The sequence below is a fragment of the Rhagoletis pomonella genome, unplaced genomic scaffold, assembly GCF_013731165.1.
Source record: "Rhagoletis pomonella isolate Grant_MI unplaced genomic scaffold, Rhpom_1.0 Rhpom_scaffold_00007, whole genome shotgun sequence".
Taxonomy (NCBI): Eukaryota; Metazoa; Arthropoda; class Insecta; order Diptera; family Tephritidae; genus Rhagoletis; species Rhagoletis pomonella.
Genome location: NW_023458561.1, coordinates 53,593,487 through 53,601,771, shown reverse-complemented (window position 1 = coordinate 53,601,771; position 8,285 = coordinate 53,593,487). Strand labels below are relative to the sequence as shown.

The 8,285-nt window shown below is 38.1% G+C and overlaps 2 protein-coding genes across 9 annotated transcripts in view; one reads left to right on the top strand and one right to left on the bottom strand.

Annotated features, from left to right (window-relative positions):
* LOC118743065 (kazrin) overlaps positions 1-8,285 on the top strand; it is a 152,892-nt gene that overhangs the window by 122,323 nt on the left and 22,284 nt on the right. The window lies entirely within an intron of this gene.
* Positions 8,100-8,285, bottom strand: part of LOC118743066 — a gene marked incomplete in the record, with an annotated part of 55,285 nt that continues 55,099 nt past the window's right edge. The window contains 1 exon segment of the mRNA XM_036475555.1: positions 8,100-8,285.

The following is an 8,285-nucleotide window of genomic DNA, read 5'->3' as shown; positions in this document are numbered from 1 at the left end:
GATCAGCTGCTTGCACTGATAAGATGCTCAATCGGCTTTGTTATCGAGGAGCTGTGGTTCTTTTAACAAACGCAATAATCGATCAACTAAGCGAAAACTTGTAGTACTGTATGCTTATATGCAAAAGGTGCTCTCTTAGTGAGCTCGCGGCGAGTAGTGTTTACATTTTAAATTTTTTGATCTATTTAAGCCCAAAATTTCTCTCTGATAGTCGTTTTTTGGTTTTTATTTACATTTGCAGCTTTTTAGCAGAATGGAGAACTTAGAACTCTCTTTTATGTTTGATGAGGCCAATTTTGAGCATGATTTCGCTGGCGATACCTATGATTTTGAAAGTTTATGGGATGAATACGGTGCAGAAGCTCAGCAACGTGAGGAAGAAATGGACTTGCAGCAAAGATTTCTCAAGCAACTGAGAATCTCAGACACATATAACGAATGATTGATCAACGCCGGCAAGGTACATTTTTATTTTATTAATTTATGGTATATGATATATCACGCATATTTTTTTTTATATTTTAGAGGATGCTTTCGTTTATACATTTCAAAATTATTTGTAGCATTGACCTAAAGTTGATTTAAAACCTTATGGCCTTGGGGTATATTGAAAGAGCTTTATAAAATGACGTTTTTATAAATTTTTCAGTTTATAAACCTTTTTTAAAGCTGCTTTATTTTGTATGAATAAGGCCATTAACTTTCATGCGTCGATTGGTAATCATAATTTTATGTTATGTATTTTAAAAATCTGCCGTTGTCCGTTGAAATGTGATGTATGATCATCTGTACAAATTAGCTATTTGCAGCAAAACCATTACATATATTTATTTAAAACTTTTGTATACACGACAAAAACCGATGATAAATACTAATTTTTTATTTATTAATTTACTTTTCGTTTATTAATTTATGTATAAATTATTAAATGTGTCATATTAAGATCTTAAAAAAATATGGTCGGATTGTTATTATTAATTATATAATATTTTATTTTTTTTTTAAATTAATTTTTGTTAGTTATTGTCATATTTATTAAGATTTTATACTTTCGTTATAAAAACTACATATAAGCAAACATGCGATATATTAAACTCTCAACTCAGAAATGAGTCTTTCGCTTAATATACATACTTAAATAGTTTTTAAAAATGTTAATACACATTTATCATAAATTTTATTTGTCAGTGCGATCATTAGACAATATAGTTCTCCAACACTTTTTAAATTTAAACAGTTGTATGTAGTATACTTTTAGTACATGTATGTATATTTGACTTTTGTAAGGTCAGTCCCTTTTATATTGTATATACTTGAGACAATGTCTTTACATCACACATATTTTGTACATCAAATTGTTAACTATTTTTAAATCATTCGATATATTTATAGTTAAAGGGGGAGAACCTGTACTTTTTAGTATATCAAAAGTATATAACTTTGGTTATCCCATTTAGATTCTTTGTATGTAAGGTTCGTTTTAAATAAATATTTCACACTATTTTCAAACAATAAAACTATTCACTATTTCAAAGCCATATTTCCTTTGGTTTGCCCTTTCCTTTTGCCTTTTTCCAATTTTTCACTTTTAAAAACATTAAATTTTCTCTATAACTTTTTTGTTTAAAAAACACTAATTTTTTCTGCCACATGCTTCTGTTAGTTACCCAAAAAGCGTAATATATTCTATAATGACAACGAGAATCGCAATTTACCAAGATATTGTCGTTTTTTACTGCAAGTGACTTGCCACGTTGTTGTACTTGTTATTATTGTAGCAGCATGTTCTCAGGGATGCACTGTTCTCATGATTCCCGACCAGACTTTCCCGGTTCGATCTGGTTGCAAAATATTGCTTCTGATTAGTTTATAATTATCTTCTTAACATCAAGAGCATTTTAACATCTATCCGCCCTTCAAGTATTTTTTTGCGGCACAAAAATTTGTTTTTCAAAGGCAGATAAATTTTAAAACCTACTTAAGAAAACTGCCCTTAAAGACGAGCAGCGTTGCCATTTTAGCCGTTTTCCGGCTAGATTTAGCCGGTTTTGGTAGCAACTAGCCGGAGAAAATTCGATCTAGCCGGCAGCCGATTTGTTAGCCGGTTTGTAAAAAAAAGTTAGCCGATTTTACTATTTGCCTAATTTTCAGGTGCAAAACGTAAACAAGTTGTACGAAAGCAATAATGCAGACCCAATGAAGATTTTTAATGAACTCAATGTTTTACTTTCGCATCTATTCTCCCTAGTGGTTATTAGCGCGGACACATTTGATCCTATATGCTCCTCGTTGGAACCATACCTTGCTCCATTTCCTCAGTTTTATCACAGTTTTGAAGAGTATTTAAAAACAAAAGTAAGCACAAACGCTTTTGACCACGAAGCCGAGAAAATAATTCGAGAAAATGGTCGCTATTTTATTATCACTTTAATAAAGGAATTACGCCAACGCCTCCCTACAAATATTGCCACACTAAAAAAAATTGACTTTTTTCGGTTGGAAATGCATTAAGAGTAATTAAACCAAAAGTATTTGTTCAACTACAGCAACAAAAACACAAATATAATACCGACGAAATAACATCCATAGAGATGCAATGGCAACGGTTAACGTTACATACCTGGAGTAATTTAGACTCAACTGTAAAATTTTGGGCCGAAGTTTATCAATTTCGAAATGCCCTAGGAGAAAACCCTTTCGCTGACCTTTGCAACCTAGTTTTTAGTTTTCTTGTTTTGCCTATAAGTAATGCAGAAGTAGAGCGAATATTTAGTTCAATGAATATAATAAAAACTAAGCAAAGAAATCCAATGTGCGTTAAAACGTTAAACGCTATTTTATATATAAGATACGGTTTAAAACGTGAAGAAAAATGCTGCCATAATTTTACTGTAGATGACGATCTCTTAAAATTAATGAATTCAGGTGATATATACAATAGTGATTCATTTGATGATGAGGAATATACACTCGATATAAATTAATAATAATCGTTTCTTGCGATTTATTTAAATAAAACATGTGAATTTTCACTAAAATATTTTAGCCGTTTTTTGCCAGAGTCTATGTGAAATTTCACTAAAACATTTTAGCCGCTTTTTTTTGCCAATCTAGCCGGCCGGCCCAAAAAGTTCTGGCAACACTGAAGACGAGACGTAAATTTTTGCTAAAACTGTTGTATTGCCTCTACTAATAATATGTATGTACATTGTATGTACCAAAACGCCTATGCGTCCTTCTTACCTACGGCGACCACACAGGCGCAACATACTTCATAACCGGCCGCCCGCTCGCCTTGTAGTTATGTTTTCAACAGTGATGTCGCCTAAAGGTAGCTCATATTCTTGGAATAGTTGTAGCATACGGACAGCTTACATTTAACTTTACCTCATACCCTCAGTTTGTAGAAACGGTTGTTGATTTCATGGGGAAAGTTTTATAGCCTTATTCTGTATCACGAACGATTCGTCTGCAGAGGAATGTTATCCCCCAATTCTGTGCACCTGACAAATAATAAACCTTGACCATTTGTCAATAAATTTGCGCCTAAAACTACGCCGATAAGATTTGTCTGTATTTGCTAAATTTGTTTTGCATTTTATAAGCGCCTAGAACTAAATTTTTGCAGCATAATTTAGGAACAAATTTATTGACAAATAGTCAAGCTTGACAATTGGTCAAGTGCACAGAATTGGGGGGGGGGGGGGGTTAGAGTTTTATATAAAATCAATAAAAAATTAACCAATGAAAAGAATAGGGAAACTGGCCAAAATGTCTCACTGCCATTGTTTCACATATACCCACCAAACAATTTTTGTTGTCGGGGCAATAAGAAAACGTGTCGCGCTCGGAAACAAATTTATTGCCGGTAATATCGCCATCGTATCGATTTCCTATTACCAGTCGTTCCAAAACGTCCGCCGAAGGCAATTCGCCTGGGCGAGTCGTTTTCTTATTACCTGAATAAGTCGTTTTCTTATCGCTTCAGGAGATATTTGGAATAATTTTTAATACTTCATTTATTTTTTGTATACAAAATTGGAATTTAGAAACGGAATTATTTCTTCCTTTCGCTAAACGCTTTTGGATAATACTGTTGACGCGAAGATTATAAGTTTGGGAATTTTTGATAACTTATTAATCCGAAATTGACATAAAAGAAATGATGTTGCCGATTTGTCACCACGGCAATAAATCGGTTAGGCGCTGATTGGTTGCCATTGCCGATTGTTGCCTATTTCTCATGTTTTGCATGGTGGGTACTGTGATATTTTACTATGAATTTATGTAACTACTAGCAGACCCGGCGAACTTCATCCCGCCCAACATTTTTTTGTATTGAAACATTTTCGTCCAACATTTTCACTAACAGTTCACGTTCATGATTTTCAGTGACGTATTTATCTTCTAATGTTGTTGTTGTTGTATGGGCTACAACAACCCCGCCCAGATCGGTTAATATCTCAGTCGTTGTCGTCAAGTTCCACTAACGGCAGCCCTAAGAAGCGTGCAGCCTCAATAGGGTCGGTCCACAGAGACAAAGGCGTTAGGGTTGTCGGGTTTTCCGGGCATACGAAGAGATGTTTCCAGTCATGAGGTGTCTTTCCGCATGCCGGACACTCATTTCGTACATCTGCGTTTAGTCTGCTCAGGTATGAGTTTAACCTGCTGCAGTAGCCAGAGTGAAGTTGGGCTATTGTGGCACGAGAAGTTCCGTCTCGTCAATGTCTTCGGCTGTGTGTCTAGAACGGCATTCACGGCTCTGGAGTCTTCATAACTCGAGACTGACTCCCTGTGAATGCCGTTCTGGGCCTGTCGATAAGCTGACGGAAATATACAAACTAAAAACCTTCGACGGCAAAATAATAAACGAACAAACAAATACCGCATCGGATGTTATATTCGAACCCTTAAAATTGATTTACGAAAAAAAAGAAAAATGACAACAAAACAACAGGCATGGACACTCCGAACACACCAAAAAGCACCACCAGGGCAAAAATCACTGACTTTTACCTACCTGCAGGCAAAAACCATACAGCGACAACATAATGGATGTTAATATCGAAACAGCGAAGATGAACCTATTACCTGCTTCAAAAAAATGGGCACCATGGCATATCTAGTAATTAATCATCGACGAAAATCACATTACCTAAGATAAATGAACATAAATTAGGGACAAATCTCGGACCAGACAGAACGAAAAATGACACTGAAGATGGCACAACGCCGAAACCGGTTTGTCTGCAAACCAAACTTGACAAGGGATGACGGAAATTCGTTCCAAAATAAATCATCTTACCACCCTGTCGGAAAAATCAACCAACACCAAGGCCCAAAGGTTCTTTAATGAACCTCTAAACTATTTATCTTCTAATATTACGGTTTGGTAGTTGTCAGAAGGCATATTTCGGGAAAAAGTGTATACGCATACAAAGATACGTAATAGCTTCAGTGCGCTTGAAAGGCGCCACGCCCCTTTTCAAATAGCCCCAATTTATGTATGGGATTGATTTCATATATCTCCATACCATGTTCGAGTACTCTACCATGAACACTTGCAGAAATATGCAGTGTGAAAAATTCGGTTTGTATGGGAGGTGCAACGCCCCCTTTTCCAAAAACTGCAATTTTTTTTCCATGAATATGAAATATACTTAACATCCGAATCTCATACATACCATATATGCACAAATAACTTTCATAAAGATCGGTCCAGCCGTTTAGGAGGAGTTCGACCACAAAAACCGTGACACGAGATTTTCATATATACATATATATATAAAGCAATTTAAATTTTGTGGCAGTTTCATCTTCTTTTCGGCACTATTTTTGAATACCGTTCTTCACCGTCGATATTGCGAGCGTGATAATGGTGATGGCTTATGGTTCATCACGCACCACACCGTGCAGTATTGTCTTATAGAAGCAGACATCGATCGCAGGGATACTATCCTAGAAAGTCAGGGTGTTGCTATCCGGTCTGGCAAGCTCGAAATATTTAACGTTTATATACCCTCTGTCACCAGCTTGCCGGCAGGACATCACCCTGAAATAGGTGCGCTCCTCACAGCTCTAAATCGTATGGTAGTTGGTGACTTCAACGCACGACGATCTTTGGCATTGAAACCCGTCGAATGATCGACACTTGGTTGAGCTGGGCAGCTCTAGCAGATAGCCGGACATAACAATTGTAAGCGCTGGTCTGATAAACCATCTGCCATAGTTATCTCGACCGATAAACCTGCTGACTTTGTTACCGCAGAATACCGAACCTACGCCAACTTTACCAAAGCTGATAGAAAAGGCTTTGGGGGAAGTTACTAAAATCTCCTTTTCTGCCCTTCCCACAAGATGTTCACGCAGGAGAGCGTTTATTCTGCTGAGTTGTCACTTCTGCTACAGCTCGCTTCATTCCCGCTGGATGCCTTTCAGACCCCTGTTCGATATTCTCAGCGGAAGCGGTGGTCCAAGCCGATGAGCGCGGCAATCTTCGTCCGGACGATTCCAGAAAGCCCCGTATTAGGGTTCTCAACACGAAGATTTGGCAACTTTTAACGTACATAAGCGGAAGAAGTAGGAGGGGCATCTGAAGACTTGCAACTTCACCTATGGTGTACGTAGGCTTTGGTCAGCCGTGAGGTCACTATTTAACCCGACGAGGCGCGACGACAGAGTGGAAATCTCTTTCGGCGAACGCGCTTCGTCGGATCCGGAGCAATTCGTCAGTTATTTTAGCCGACAGCTCACACTGCATCCTCCGGACAAAGCCAAACGTCGAGTGACCAGAAGGCTGCACAATCCGCCAACACCCAGCACGCTTTTTGCTTTCACCATTGGTGAGGTTCAAAGCCATAGGACCTGACGAAATATGCATGCTGATGCTGAAAAAATTGGGTCCTACGGGATTAGACTACCTCACCAAGGTCCTCAAACTCCATGGCTACTATCATAATTATGGCTATCTGGAAATGGAGGGAGTAGTCCCATTGCTTAAACCAGGGAATCCGCCTAACAAACTATAGCCTTTTCGTTCGATAACACTCCTTTCCCCAGTAGCGAAGACATTTCAGGTCTTGCTACTCCCGCACTATGTGAACTACCTGACCCCAGCGAGGCATCAGCCTGGATTCCGATAAGTGCACAGCACAACAACAGCACTTATCGCCGTAAATACTCAGATAACTCGTGGCCTGAACCGAAACCGACCCTGTGAGAGAACATTATTCGTAGCATGGGATCTGTCGAAGGTATTTCACATTGATGCTACCTCTCTCACACAGGGACGCAAACGGTGGTCAGCAAATTATCTCAGTGGTCGATATTCGTCAGCAATTCAGAGACAAAACCAGCAAACCAAAGAAAATTAAACAGGGGGTTCCACAGGGTGATGCCCTTTCTCCGCTACTGTTCAACAATATATTTCTAAGAACCCTCAACCACCAGAGGGTGTCTCGACTGTCTCTTATGCTGACGACTGCTCGAAAATAAACGGTTACCTCTCCGAACTTTCTCACTTCTACTCTGCAAGGAGCCTAACCCCTCTCATTTTTACCACCTGGACGAAGGGGGTCGGACTACAGCTGGGAATTCACGTTGATGGTGAACCAACTCCGATTGTGAATAAGCCAAAAATTCTCGGAGTTACCTTCGATAAACTGCTGTAAGCAATTCCTGGTGGAGAATCACAGACACTTGCACTAAATTTTTAACCAACTTCCCGATGAGCTAGAGACTATAAACTTCAAACCTAGCTCAGAATCTGATGACAATGCAATATGAAGGATAAATTAGTCCGCTCGGTAACGCAAAAGTCAATATATTTTTCTAATCGACCGTTCTAAATTATTTCGCTCAACGTAAACTGTGAAATTTTTGGGCAAATCTTTTGAAGGCGCTGGGCCGATGCCCCGTCGGCCGATGCCCTTTATCCCGCGCTGCTCATACTGTCAGATTTGGCTGATTACGCATTGTACTGTTAGGTTTTTATGTTGTATACTTTTTGGTCACACTGCTTAGAGAATTTATGCTACGAGAAACGAGTTTAGCGATTATCAGAATCCCGCTGCAGAAAGCTTAATTGAAAGATCATTGTATATTGTTTTTTCCTTTTCTCGAAAATGCAGCTTTTATTCAAATTTTCCTTTTAATCAAATACAGAAAGTTTTGAGTTCGTTTTACAAATCTCTGAACTTCGTAGTACAAACTTTAACTTCGAGAAAAGTTTTATATATGTTTTTTTTCCTGTAGTATCTATGTAAATAATAATAATTATATAATTA